The sequence below is a fragment of the Lissotriton vulgaris genome, chromosome 9 (assembly GCF_964263255.1).
Source record: "Lissotriton vulgaris chromosome 9, aLisVul1.2, whole genome shotgun sequence".
Classification (NCBI taxonomy): Eukaryota; Metazoa; Chordata; class Amphibia; order Caudata; family Salamandridae; genus Lissotriton; species Lissotriton vulgaris.
In genome coordinates this window covers 962,368,301-962,380,599 of record NC_141697.1, presented here as the reverse complement: position 1 = coordinate 962,380,599, position 12,299 = coordinate 962,368,301, and the positions used below count along the sequence as shown (strand labels likewise).

Genomic DNA, 12,299 nt, shown 5'->3' with positions numbered 1-12,299 from the left:
TTCCTTAAGTTCAAATTGCACTTTTTCTGTGCTTCTTACATTGCATTTAAGGAATTGCAATTTGCAATTCCTTAAATGCAATCGCAAAATAGGGAATCGCAAAATTTGCGATTCCTTATTTTGCAAGGGGTGTTTTGTGTCATACATTGGACACTGCTGATTTGCGATCGCAAAATTGCCTTCATACATATGGCCCTTGGTTTCAGAAGCAACAAAGTTGTGTTAGCCAGAATATTATGTATGTTTTTGTCCAACTGTTAACATCAGCAATTCCAAGTTGCATTATGAAATATTACTTATGCTTAAATCGTTGTGAGAGCAGAGAACAGTTTTAAAAATCATTTGTTGATTTATGAAGTCAATAGACAATACTGCTTAATAATTCTAACACAAAATAAAGACAAATATATATGGTTTCTGCCATTTATTTAAGCATAACATTTGTCTTCTTGGCACATAAAATCTTTCGTGTTTATTGAAAGGCTCATAGTGTGTTCAAGATTACATGTTCTCTTCCAAGATGGCTGTGATATTGATATATGAACTGAAGAGGCTTTGTGAACTTTATTCACCTTATATTTCTATGATATGGTCAATGACACTCAGGGAAATGTGAATGGTAAACAGAGGAATGAAAGAGGTACCAATGTAGGGACAGAGCACTCCGGTTGTCGTCCAATAACTACCTTTGTCGATTGCCAAAAGAAAGATGGCTTCTACATGCCTTGCTTGGCCAAAAGAAAGTTGCATCCCCTGTTGGGATCAAATTAATTGAAGACAATTATCAAACAAACAGCATAGAAGGCTTTTTCTTTCCATCTTTCTCTTGTTCATTGTTGGGTTGTTGTTGCCAGCAGTACTTGGTGATGTGAGTTCGCGGAGAGGACATAACAGGGTGTCTCTAGTTTTCTCTCGTAGTCCCCTCTTCTGATTTGTTATCACTAGGACCCTCTTGCTTTGCCTGAGGAATTATACAAAGGAAACAAGTATTAGAAATTCTGAGTTTTGGGATAGATTTCAGTAAATGACACAGTGAGAGGACTGAACAGGTAACCTGGTTTCTGATGAGCATAACTACAAGAAAATATTGAGATATATTATAAGATTAAAATATACACAATGAAGCATGCGAGTTTGCTGTTTACATCGAAGCACTGGCATAAAGTGAAGCATATATACAAATTTATGAGCAAAGCCATGTAAACCTACACCAAGAAATACTACTGTTAGAGATATATAGGCTTATGCTGAGAAGAAAAGACTCAGCCTTTTCCTTATAAATGCTGATTTTTTAAAGGCACAGACCTATATGTGTACAACTCATCACAGAGGAACAACTGAATAGATACAGACCTATAATAATCAATTTTTTGCTCCTTAAAAAGGTATCTGTCAAAGTATTTTATAAAACTGATCCAATATCTATAAATATCTTGGCATCAGTGAGCATCATGCACCCCAGTTGACACCAACATATAGGGTTATCAAGCATTAATCTCTGGTACCAGTAAGTACTGACTGCATCAATACATTTGTCATCACAATTCAAGAAGATGCCTAATTTTATAAACCCAAATTAGAGGATCTTTGATTATTAACATAGATTGTCATACACTTCAGCCTAAACTAGGTTTGCAACTCAGCTAAACTACCAAAGCCTTGGCCAATCACATATGACCTGGTCATTGGGACAGTGCACCCATGTCTCCTATATTCCAGCCCTATTTTCCATGGGTTCTAATAATATTCAACTGGGGTCTTTTCAAGATCGCCCACATAAACTGTCACTACTGGTGCAATGACAAAACATTACCAAATCCCACCTTTCACATGTGACCTCACATGAATAATGACAGTCCTTTCACATCCACTCTCTCATCCCATTATATTGTACAGATCAGAAAAACATATTTAGCAACCACAGTGCTGCACTTAATTGCTGCTTCATCCAAAAGCACTGTCACCTCACTGTGTCCAAAGATCTGAAGAAATCCACAAATGCACACAGTAGCGGGAACCTCACACCTTTTGTAGACAACGCTACTGAGGACACTGGCGCCACCACATTGCACATACTCAAGACAACTTGTGTGGTTGCTTTTGTTACTATCCTGTCTATCCAATTATCCAGATGTTCATGTCATTCCCTGGCAAAGTTATTTATAGGGTGTGAGAGAGAGCAGAGATAATAACCTGTAATCCTGCAGATATGGGTCAGTTCCATGACTGAGTAAGCAGGCACCTTTGCAGTCTGGGACTATCTTTTCCTCCAGTGAAGCAGGGACTATCTCACTAAACACCATGGTCCACCATTAAGAATATTATTGGAAGGCTGCAGTACCAAGATTAGAAGGGCTAATTACTGTAGATTGCTTATTACATGAGTGCCTCTTTCCATTGTATGTTAGAATATAGTATACAGAAATATTATCTGTTATTAATATCATATTCTAAATATCATTCACAAAAATATACCACCGTTGAGTGCAGATTTTTGTTATTTTGCAAAATATATTTAGGACACAATATTTATGCAGAATGTGTTCTGAGAGTGATATTCTAGATGTTAAATAATGCTCAGCCACTTGATTCCTCCTTCTAGTTAAATGTAATACAATTGTGGATTCCTGAAGCTGAGCCATAGCTAACAACTGTTTAACCTCATCGATGCTGCAGATATTCTTCTCCGGTGCTGGGCCATAATAGAACTGGGTGTGGTCATGACGAGCTGAGCTCGTCATGAGCACACGAGCACCGTGCCTCATGACGAGCTGAGCTCGTCATGAGCATCGAAGGGGTTAACTGATTTCACACCCACCACCATAATTTTCATAAAAGTCACCCGAGATGACATATTAATTGGTGGCACCATTATAAAAACATAAGACATGTGGCATGCTTTTCATGGGCTAGGGTAAATTTTTACTTAACTATCAATATGTTATTTGAATTGTAATTTTCTTGTATAAAATTTATTCAGCTTGACTTTAATGACTAAACCTCACCCAGGCTGTCTCTTCCTATGCATTCCGGTAGTTTTCACTTGAAGCTTTACAGACTCAAATTACACCCGAGTGTCTTCCCAGAAGAGCACTCTATGGAAAAGATTCAGACTGCCTAACACACCAGGGTCTTGAATATTCTTACTGAAACTGCAGGAAATGGGTTCCACCCATTTAACCCCCCTGGAATTTTCACTTTTTGACTATCTGGTGTTGGACTTTTAGTGTGAGTGAGTCTAACCAATTGAGTCTCACTGACTGCTAAATTCTGTGGCTATGTACTGAAAAGGCTAACAGCCAGTGTTCATCTTTTAGGATATGGAGCTCCTGCACAGCTGGAACAAGGGGCTTTAGGCGAGTTACACGCAAACATGTGAGCACATTTATGTGAACACATACATGTGTACCCACTCCCTCCTCGCTCTTACCCAATCCTCCTTTTTCAACACTTCTGCCCCCCTTTTATTTTCTTTCTCCCTCAATCTCCCACAGCCAAACTTCCCTGTCATGTCCCACCTAAATCCCATCCCCACATCACGCCCTGTTCCTGCCCTAACCATCAAACACCGCGCCCTCACCAAACATGGACCCAAATCTTGGACCATTCCCTACCCTCCCACCCTTTCAAAAAATGCCAAAAAGAATTTTAAACATAAATTACTAATCCGGCATCCCGAAACCCTAATTGAAGACAACTACCACAGCCTCATGTCCCCCATTAAAACAAACTATATTTTCTACACCAAACGCCCCTCCAAATGGAAGAGCACCTATTTGGGCCACTTCCCAGTATCTAGCGTAATCAAAATCCCCTATGGTTTCAAACTTTCCACTACTTCACCCTCAATTTTACCTGGTAAAATAGACATTTCCATCTACAAAACTGGAAACATACTGATTCAAGCCTCGGAACAGCACCTTACCATTTTCGAACTCAATTTTAGCACTCTCTCCTACCAGCTGTCCCTACCTACTCCTCCCCCAACACCTACACAATCCCAAAACCCCTCCTGGTGCCCCACAACTGCCCCAACTCCAAATGCTCTCCCTAATGACACTCCCCTTACAGCTACCTCTATTCTGTCACCCTCTCTTGAACTCTCCCCGACTCAATCTTTTCCCCCTCCCCACACCCACTCTCTCCCATACCCCCTCCCAGCTCTCCCCCGCCTCCCAGAGGCAAACTCCACACCCCCATTACACACCTACCCTTAATGACACATCCCTTTCCTTGACTTCTTTTCTATCACCCTCTCTTGAACCTACCCCCCAACTCATCTAATGTACCCACGCTCCCCCAAACTCCCATGTCCCCTAATGACCGTCCCCCTCCAACACTCTATCACCTCCCTAACCCCCCTCCACCCCCTCTTAACCGTACCATAATGACCATAGCGCCTCCTGTCCTTCCTCCTCCCTCCACAAACCACGCTTCCTCCCATTACGCTGTTACCACGTCTCCTCTCTCCCCTCACCTCTCTCCCTTCCCCCTCACTCACCACCAGGCCATCCTGCACCACGTCCATCTCTCCTCCCAACACCGGCTCACACCTCCGCTCCTCCCCTGTCCTCCACTACTCCCACAAGCCCAGCACTACCCAAATCTGCCCCTCCTGACATCTCACCCTCTCCAAACTATAAACCATCTCACCCTAATTACTCTGTCCTTAACTCCGCCTCCATTTCAGTCCCAACCACTTCCCTCCTCACTCGCCTCAACCAGACACTTCGTAACTTGGACTACAATTTCCCCACCCTGGTTTCTGAACTTACCCAACTCAGAGAAGATTTCAATCGGTTCAAATCCTACAAACCCAGAACCCGCCCCTCTAGGCCCGCTTCTCCATGTGCTAGCCCTCGAAAACGCTCTTATCCCAAGCTTTGGTTAACAACGCCTCTCCACACCCGTTCTCACAGACCCCTTCGAACTTCGAGTACCTACTCCGCCCGACCTCTCTGACCTCTGCAACTCCTACCTTAAGAAACCCCCACTTAAAAATCGTTCCTCCCCTCACTCCAACATTCCTGTTATCATGGGTACTAGTAGAATCCACTGCTCTCCTAGCTCCCCCAGACCCTCCCTCAACTCACTGCCTTTCAACTATGCCCCGCCCCTAACACCAACCATAAACCCCTTACCTGCATGCTCGTGAACTGCCGCTCGGCTGTCCGGCATGCACCCAAAATTTCTGAAACCATCCTTAATGTAGCTACTGACATCGCCTTCCTCATGGAAACATGGCTCAAAGATCACTCTACTCCCATCCTTGACCTTCTTGCCTCCCCTGGTTATTCTATTCACAGATAAGACAAACCTGAAAAAATAGGGGGTGGATTAGCAATAATTTTTAAAAAAGAACTACAACTCTCCCTAATCAGTAACACTGACTACACAACCTTCGAATACTTAGGAGCAAAACTTAAAATGAAAAGCTCTCCCCCAATACGACTTCATAACATCTACCACCCTCCTGGTGAGCCCCTGCCCTTTGCCGAAGAATTAACTGACCTTTTAACGAAATCGTTACTTTCCAACTCCAAAAATCTCTTCCTAGGAGATCTTAACCTTCACTGGAATGAACCTGATGATCCTACAATCAACTTTCTCAATAATCTTTTTGAGATTAGCGACCGCAATCAGCTTTGCCACTCCCCTACTCACTCCAAAGGAGCTATTCTTGACACCATCATCTCTAACTCTGATTTGGCTTTCCTATCCAACATCATCCCTATCGACTGGTCTGATCACCATCTCATACTGTTCACGATCTCCCCTCCAGCCCCACCCGCCCCAGTCAAAAACAATAAAACCATGTTTATGACCATAAATCTTAAGCAAATCCCCCCGGCACACTGGAACATAATCTTCAAACCCAACTCCGTCTCACCCCCCTCTTCAAATGCGAAGGAACTCACTGAGCACTTTAATAAAACTGTTTTAGAGGTTTTAGATCAACTTGCCCATCCGAAACTTAAAACGCTAAAAGATGTCACCTCTAAATCATGGTTTACCTTAGACCTTAACAAAGAAAGATGCTCACTTAGACTGGCTGAAAGAACATGGACAAAACAATTTGAAATGAGGGTCCAAGGGCAAGTTTAACGACTAACCAGGTACATGCCCCAAACCATATATCAATAAACTAACTTGTACCTGAGAGTCAAGCATCAAATGAGTCATTCACCATGGACAACAAAACTAATACCATGCAGATAACACCAGTGGGAACACACGATGCGGACCTTAGTGTGATACTAGCCGAGTGAAGACTCAAGGGCGTATGGAAAAATTCCCATCAGATGCCACACTGTACAGCCCTCTTTTGCATCATTTGGGTTCTCCTAGCCCAGGAGACAAAACAAAACGGCCGGTCAGATGTTACCGTGACCGATTGTAAATGAAAAGAATGTTGGAGGGAAGTGTTATATGAATTTACAAGTGTTTATATGGCAACTGAAAAAAGCAGTGTAAGGTGAGAAAAGTGAATAGTGAGGGGTAGTAAAATTGGTAGTAAAATTGGATGAACTGGGTAGAAGCAAGTAATTTATTAGTATCTCCCAGTCCCCCAAAGCTAAAAGACAAGTGCAAACGCGGATTTGAAATAATATCCGCAGTCAGTAGTGGTCAACATGTTTCTGCATATATAGAAAAAAGGTTTCATGCATTCTTCAGGACCCGTTATTTATAAACTACCGCTTTTCGTGAAAAATTGATAAAAGATATCACCTGAAGTATCCAGGTCATGTGCTCAACCACGTACCATTTGTGGTGGTTGAGGCGCTTCACCCCACCTGGCTATGGCTTAGGTATAAGGAGCACCGCTCTCTCCGTCGGTGTCTCCCGGCAGTCGTCCGAACTGTCTTACAAGCACAACTCCAAGAGTTAAACAATTGTCATGCATTCATCAAATTCACATACACCATCAGTTAAGAACAGCTAAACTATTTGGATATCATGATCAAAAGAAAAGGGAACACACTCATAACAAGTGTATTCAAGAAGGCAACAGATAGAAACAATGCTTTACACTTTGATAGTTTCCATTCCGAATCTTTAAAAAGACACCTACCATTGTCTCAATTCATCAGGGCAAGAAGAATTTGTTCAGATGAGAATCAAGGTTTTGAAACCATCATGAGAATGCGCACAGAATACACAGAAAGGGGGTATCCGGACACAGTTCTTGACCAAGCTGAAAATAGAGTGAGAACTATGCCAAGATCCACTATGTTAGAAAAAAGTGAAAGAGGAAAAAACAGGAGGGAAGTCTATGTACTAAAATTCTCCACAGCCGCAGTGGCTATAAAAAAATGCATCAGAAAAAGATGGGAAATAATTGAACAAGAACCAGATTTTAGACAGGTATTTCTAGATAAACCTCTGTTTGCACACTACAGGTCAAGGAACATAAAGGAAATTTTGAAAGGTAGTAGGCAAGAAAAGGTAGATTTGGGCCAGAAAGGCATGATGAAGTGCCAAAACTGTGGCCATTGTGGCAACGTATTGGTAGGCAATATATTTGCGCACCCCCAGACAGGCAAAAAGATAACCTTGAGACATACATCAGACTGCAATTCGAGTGTTTTAATATATGCAATAAAATGTCCATGTGGACTTGTTTATGTTGGACGCGCCACAAGAAAGGTGAAGGTTCAGATGACCGAACATAAGAGTATGATACGAACAAAAAACATGAAATCCTGTTTGGCTGTACACTGGCATGAGAGGGGTCATACTATACCTCAATTAAAATTTACTGTGATAGAGAGATTGGTGGAACAACCACATGTTGACACTATTAAATTGTTGGCACAAAGAGAAACATACTGGATAAAGTCCCTTAGAACGTTGACTCCCTATGGACTCAATGATAAGATTGAAATGATTTGTTTCTTATAAAATTGGGCTGTAATAGACAATTGCTGGCTATCTGTATGTTTTTGTTCACATACATGTGTTATTTAAATTTATGCTCAAAAAATCTCACATATCACATATACATTTGTTAAATATGAGGGTAGTTGATTTAATATTTTATAGATTTTTATTTTGCATTGTTTAGATGTTAGGAAGGGAATCAAGAAACATTTGTTTCTCGCACTTTACCGAGTAAGATATAAACAAACGCCATTATGCAACAGGACGAGTAAGCTGATAGTCCGTTTTCCATGTCTTGGGCATTATGACGTCAGACGCCATATATTCGCGTCTTGAGGACGGGGTGATCTAGCGGTGAGAGCCAGAGTACGAGGTTACCCGAGAATTACGAAGTGCACCGATTAAAAAATAGAGGTGAGGTGAGATCCACAGAGAATGAAAATAACGTTATATTCAAATATCACGTAAATACTAAGGAGTCCTCCTTTTACTGTGTTACAGAGTAAGGACACTAGTTAAATCGAACAGCGCTACAAGGATTTAGCGTGGGTCTAGAAGACCGAGTAAGTGCTGGTTTTGCCTGTAATGCATAAATTAGTCATGAGTAAATGGAGTTAGTATATTAAGATTTTCGTCATTGTTTTTCAAAAGGGTAGCACAGACTTTTCATTTCTGCTGGCTTTATTGCTAAGAGTGAAGGTAAGAGTGTATAGTAATGGTATCTTCAGTACTTTAGAGTATTTGACACGGTTGTTCACGTTGTGAATAGTTTCATTTTTGCACTTACTTTGCATGTAGTGAGTAATAGGTGGTGTTTGTGTTGGGCTGCTCACCACGTTTTCGGTTTGGTTTGCTAGGTGGCAGATGAACTTTTTTGAGCATGATTTTTATCACACATGTGATGTACTTAACACTTTTATGTGATCTTCTGGTTTCTGGTAAAATCAACTTACTAAAGAATGTATTATATGTAATTGTAAATAGCATATTCCTTTTGATACACATGTGACAGATTTTTTATATTATTTGTAGAACATTTCACTGATGAAGGTGCATACCGAAATGCATTGGGATATGTCTTCATATGATGAATAATAGAGAGATGTTTGAAGAATTCAAACCATCATATTTACTGATGTTGAGTAAAGAAGAATAAAATTACTTTGAAGAAAGGAAAAACAAAGGATTGTTTGATGAGAATTGATTTGGCGTGTTTATGTTTTCAGTCTGATTGTTAAGACTGTGGATATAGTTTTGTGAACATTCCAGTTGAATTTTGGATGTACTCAAAAGTGATGAATTTATTATGTTTTAGCAGGATTGATAATATGTTTACAAAATAAGAAAAAACAAATCACGTAATTGTGAATGAGTGGATAGTGCTCCCCATAACACAGATGTCTGTGATTTTTTTCACCTCCTACTTCCATTATAGAACCCAACAAATCAAAATCCAAAACTGCCTCTCTAACCCAACATCTGTCTCCCAAGGTCCCAAGGATCTATCCTCTCTCCTGCTCTTTTCAACCTCTTTATGGAACCCCTTACCCTCATACTTAAACAAGCCAGAATCAACTATCACCTGTATGCTGATGACATCCAAATGTACTATAAAATAAAATCCCATTCTGATATCCTACACCTTAACACTGCACTAACCAAGGTCCAAACCTTGTTCCACAAGAACCATCTCAAACTCAACCCTAACAAAGCTGAGATCATTCTCTTCTCTCCCCAAAACAACCCTCTCCCCATTCATTGTTGGATCGCTGACCTTAATGCCCTAAACTGCACTCTCTCCCTCGCCGAATCTGTCAAAGCACTCGGCATCACCATCAACAATAAGCTCACGCTGAATTCCCATTTAAAGAACTCAGCAAAAGGTGCACTCTTCACTCTCCGGCATCTCAAAAAATCAAACCTTTTATCCCAGCTGAAGACTTCAATTTGGTCATCTAGTCTCTTGTCCTATCAAAAATTGACTACGGAAATGCTCTTCTCTCTGGTACTCCCAAAATCCACCTCGCCCCCATTAAATCTGTCCTCAACCTTGCAGCCAGACTAACAACTAACTGTAAACGTTTTGACCATATCTCACCTGCCCTCAATGACCTCAAATGGCTCCCCTTCGAAGGCAGATCCTCCTATAAAATTGCCTGCATTACGCACAAAGCCCTCTACCAAAAGACTCCACCCTAACTCTCAACCAAACTTAATAAAGCTGGCTGCGCCAGAACGTTGACAAGCACCAACTCTCTCCTCCTGATTCCCCCACTACTAAAAAAAAACGCCTCCCAATCCCCCTCCTTCTCTGGCAAGGCCCCCAATATCTGGAACGCCCTCCCCAAAGACCTTCGATGTAACCCCTCTTATGTCAGCTGCAAAAGAGACCTAAAAATACACCTTCTCACTAAATATTGGGGGACTTAACTTAATTCCTTGCTCTCTGTCCCAACTACTTTCCTTCCACCCTCCTTCTGCAACTCCCGAACCTCTCGTACTCACACACCCCCCTGCCTGACACCCTCCACATGCCTCTCCCCTTCCTTACAAGCCATTTTTTCCCATCCCTTCACTCTTCACCTTCCTAATTCCCCCCCCCCTCCTGCCCCCCCCCCCCCCACCGTAATATGTCAGCCAAACCCTCCTTGGTATACTGTAGAATTGTTATCATGTAACAACATATTTGTTCTTTTAATTGGTTTTTGTCTATCCTCTCCTTCCCCACCTCACTACATACTCTAACTTTTTCTTTTTGACCACCTTGTATAATTTGTATAATTTGTTTTGCTCATAACAATTGCTGCTCTTTCTTGTTTATAACCATGCAAATGTTAAGCTCTCTGATACGCTCGGGTGGAGCTAGCGCTATATAAAACTTTCAAAATAAATAAAATTAAAATAAACATGTGCGAGCTGACCGCATGTGATTACCATCTCCCTCAGCATGGTACCGGTACACAGGTAGCCTGTCGCAAAAGGAGCCCCCTGGAAAAGTTAACTTTCTCTCTCTTTGACCTATATCTATTCTATTGCTCTAGATAAACATCTGTCCCTCCTGGAGTTCCTCTACTTCTGACTCTGTCTCTCTATCCAATGCCATCTGAAGAATTTTTGGGGTTTCCAGCACGACATATTTTAGCGGATTTGTGTGACCCTGATGTATTAGTTTGACGGTTTGTCATTAGATCATATGGCAGATGCGTGCTGAGACCTTCATGCACTATCCCTTAGCATCCAACCCTCTTCATGAACCTCATTCCTCTCCTCCCTGCATCTTCACCTTACCTCTGGACTTCAACCCTCATCTGTCTTTTGCAATTATCCTTTGCTGCTCTCCCCTCTCCCTACATGCCTTCCCATTCCCATTTCCTTTCAATAACCTACTGTACCGCTGCTCACTATGGTTCCCTATCTCCCCAAGTCTCTCGTTTGTACATCCCGAGGTGAATATTTGCTCCTTCTTCCCTTATCTCTGGTAACTCTCCCCTAAGCCTATCATTTGCCCTTCATCTCTCCTTAACACATCTCCCTCGTATCTCTACCATTTATTTCTCTACTGCACCCTGCCCTTTCACCTTTTCTCTTTAACCTTTGCGCATTCTCTGCACCACTCACCAACACCTCTCACCTCAGCCTTGCTCCTTTCTCATCTCCTATGCACATCATCACCTCTTTTGCTTCCATGAACCTACCACTCTGCCCGTCTTCCTGAAAACTCTTTTCTCTTATATGCAGCTCTTCTGTTCCTCTCGACCTTGCAACTTCCTCTTTTAACAGTTCCCATTACTCTTTCCCCTGCATCTTTTTTCCATGTACCTCATCCATGCTCCTTTTCCCTTCGCCCATCTTCCTTACATTTTAGACTGAATTCTTTAGGTTTCAATTCTCTTGTACACAAGATCCATTTCGATTCTTCCTTTAATCACTCCTTTATGGCCTGCACATCTCTTCTAAGCCACGAGATCAAACAGCATTACATGAATGGCATTCTGCAATTGTTGAACTGTGGGTGACTCCTCAAACCAGAACCACTTAGTCACTTAAGACATGCATTAGTGGAGAAAGATGAGATGTATCTCGAGTCTTAGTGCTGCTCCATCTCATCATACCCAGCATTCATGTCAGCCACAGTGATGCATCGTCTCTAAATGCTCTCATGTCAATGTAAATATTGGTCTCATGTCAATGTAGATGTGTACTTAGACAGGTCATTTGGCTTTCTTTGTAACAATTGTCAAGACCCATGAAGTGGTCCCTTCCCCTTTTCTATGATGGACACATTCCCCAACTTCACAATAACCTTTTCTACCTGTTATTTGATGCGAAAAGGATTTCAGTAGCTCATCAGGGCCACAACTTGCACAGAACTATCAATATGCTTCGTTTCGTTTCAAAGACTTGCATCTTGATTGTTT

The 12,299-nt window shown here is 41.7% G+C and overlaps 1 long non-coding RNA gene across 2 annotated transcripts in view; it reads right to left on the bottom strand.

Annotated features, from left to right (window-relative positions):
• Positions 1-411: 411 nt before the first annotated feature.
• Positions 412-12,299, bottom strand: part of LOC147692616 (uncharacterized) — a 129,895-nt gene continuing 118,007 nt past the window's right edge. For both annotated transcript variants that reach the window (XR_015299838.1, XR_015299839.1), the window contains exon 5: positions 412-961. This is a non-coding gene — a long non-coding RNA (uncharacterized LOC147692616). The remainder of the gene's footprint in view (positions 962-12,299) is intronic.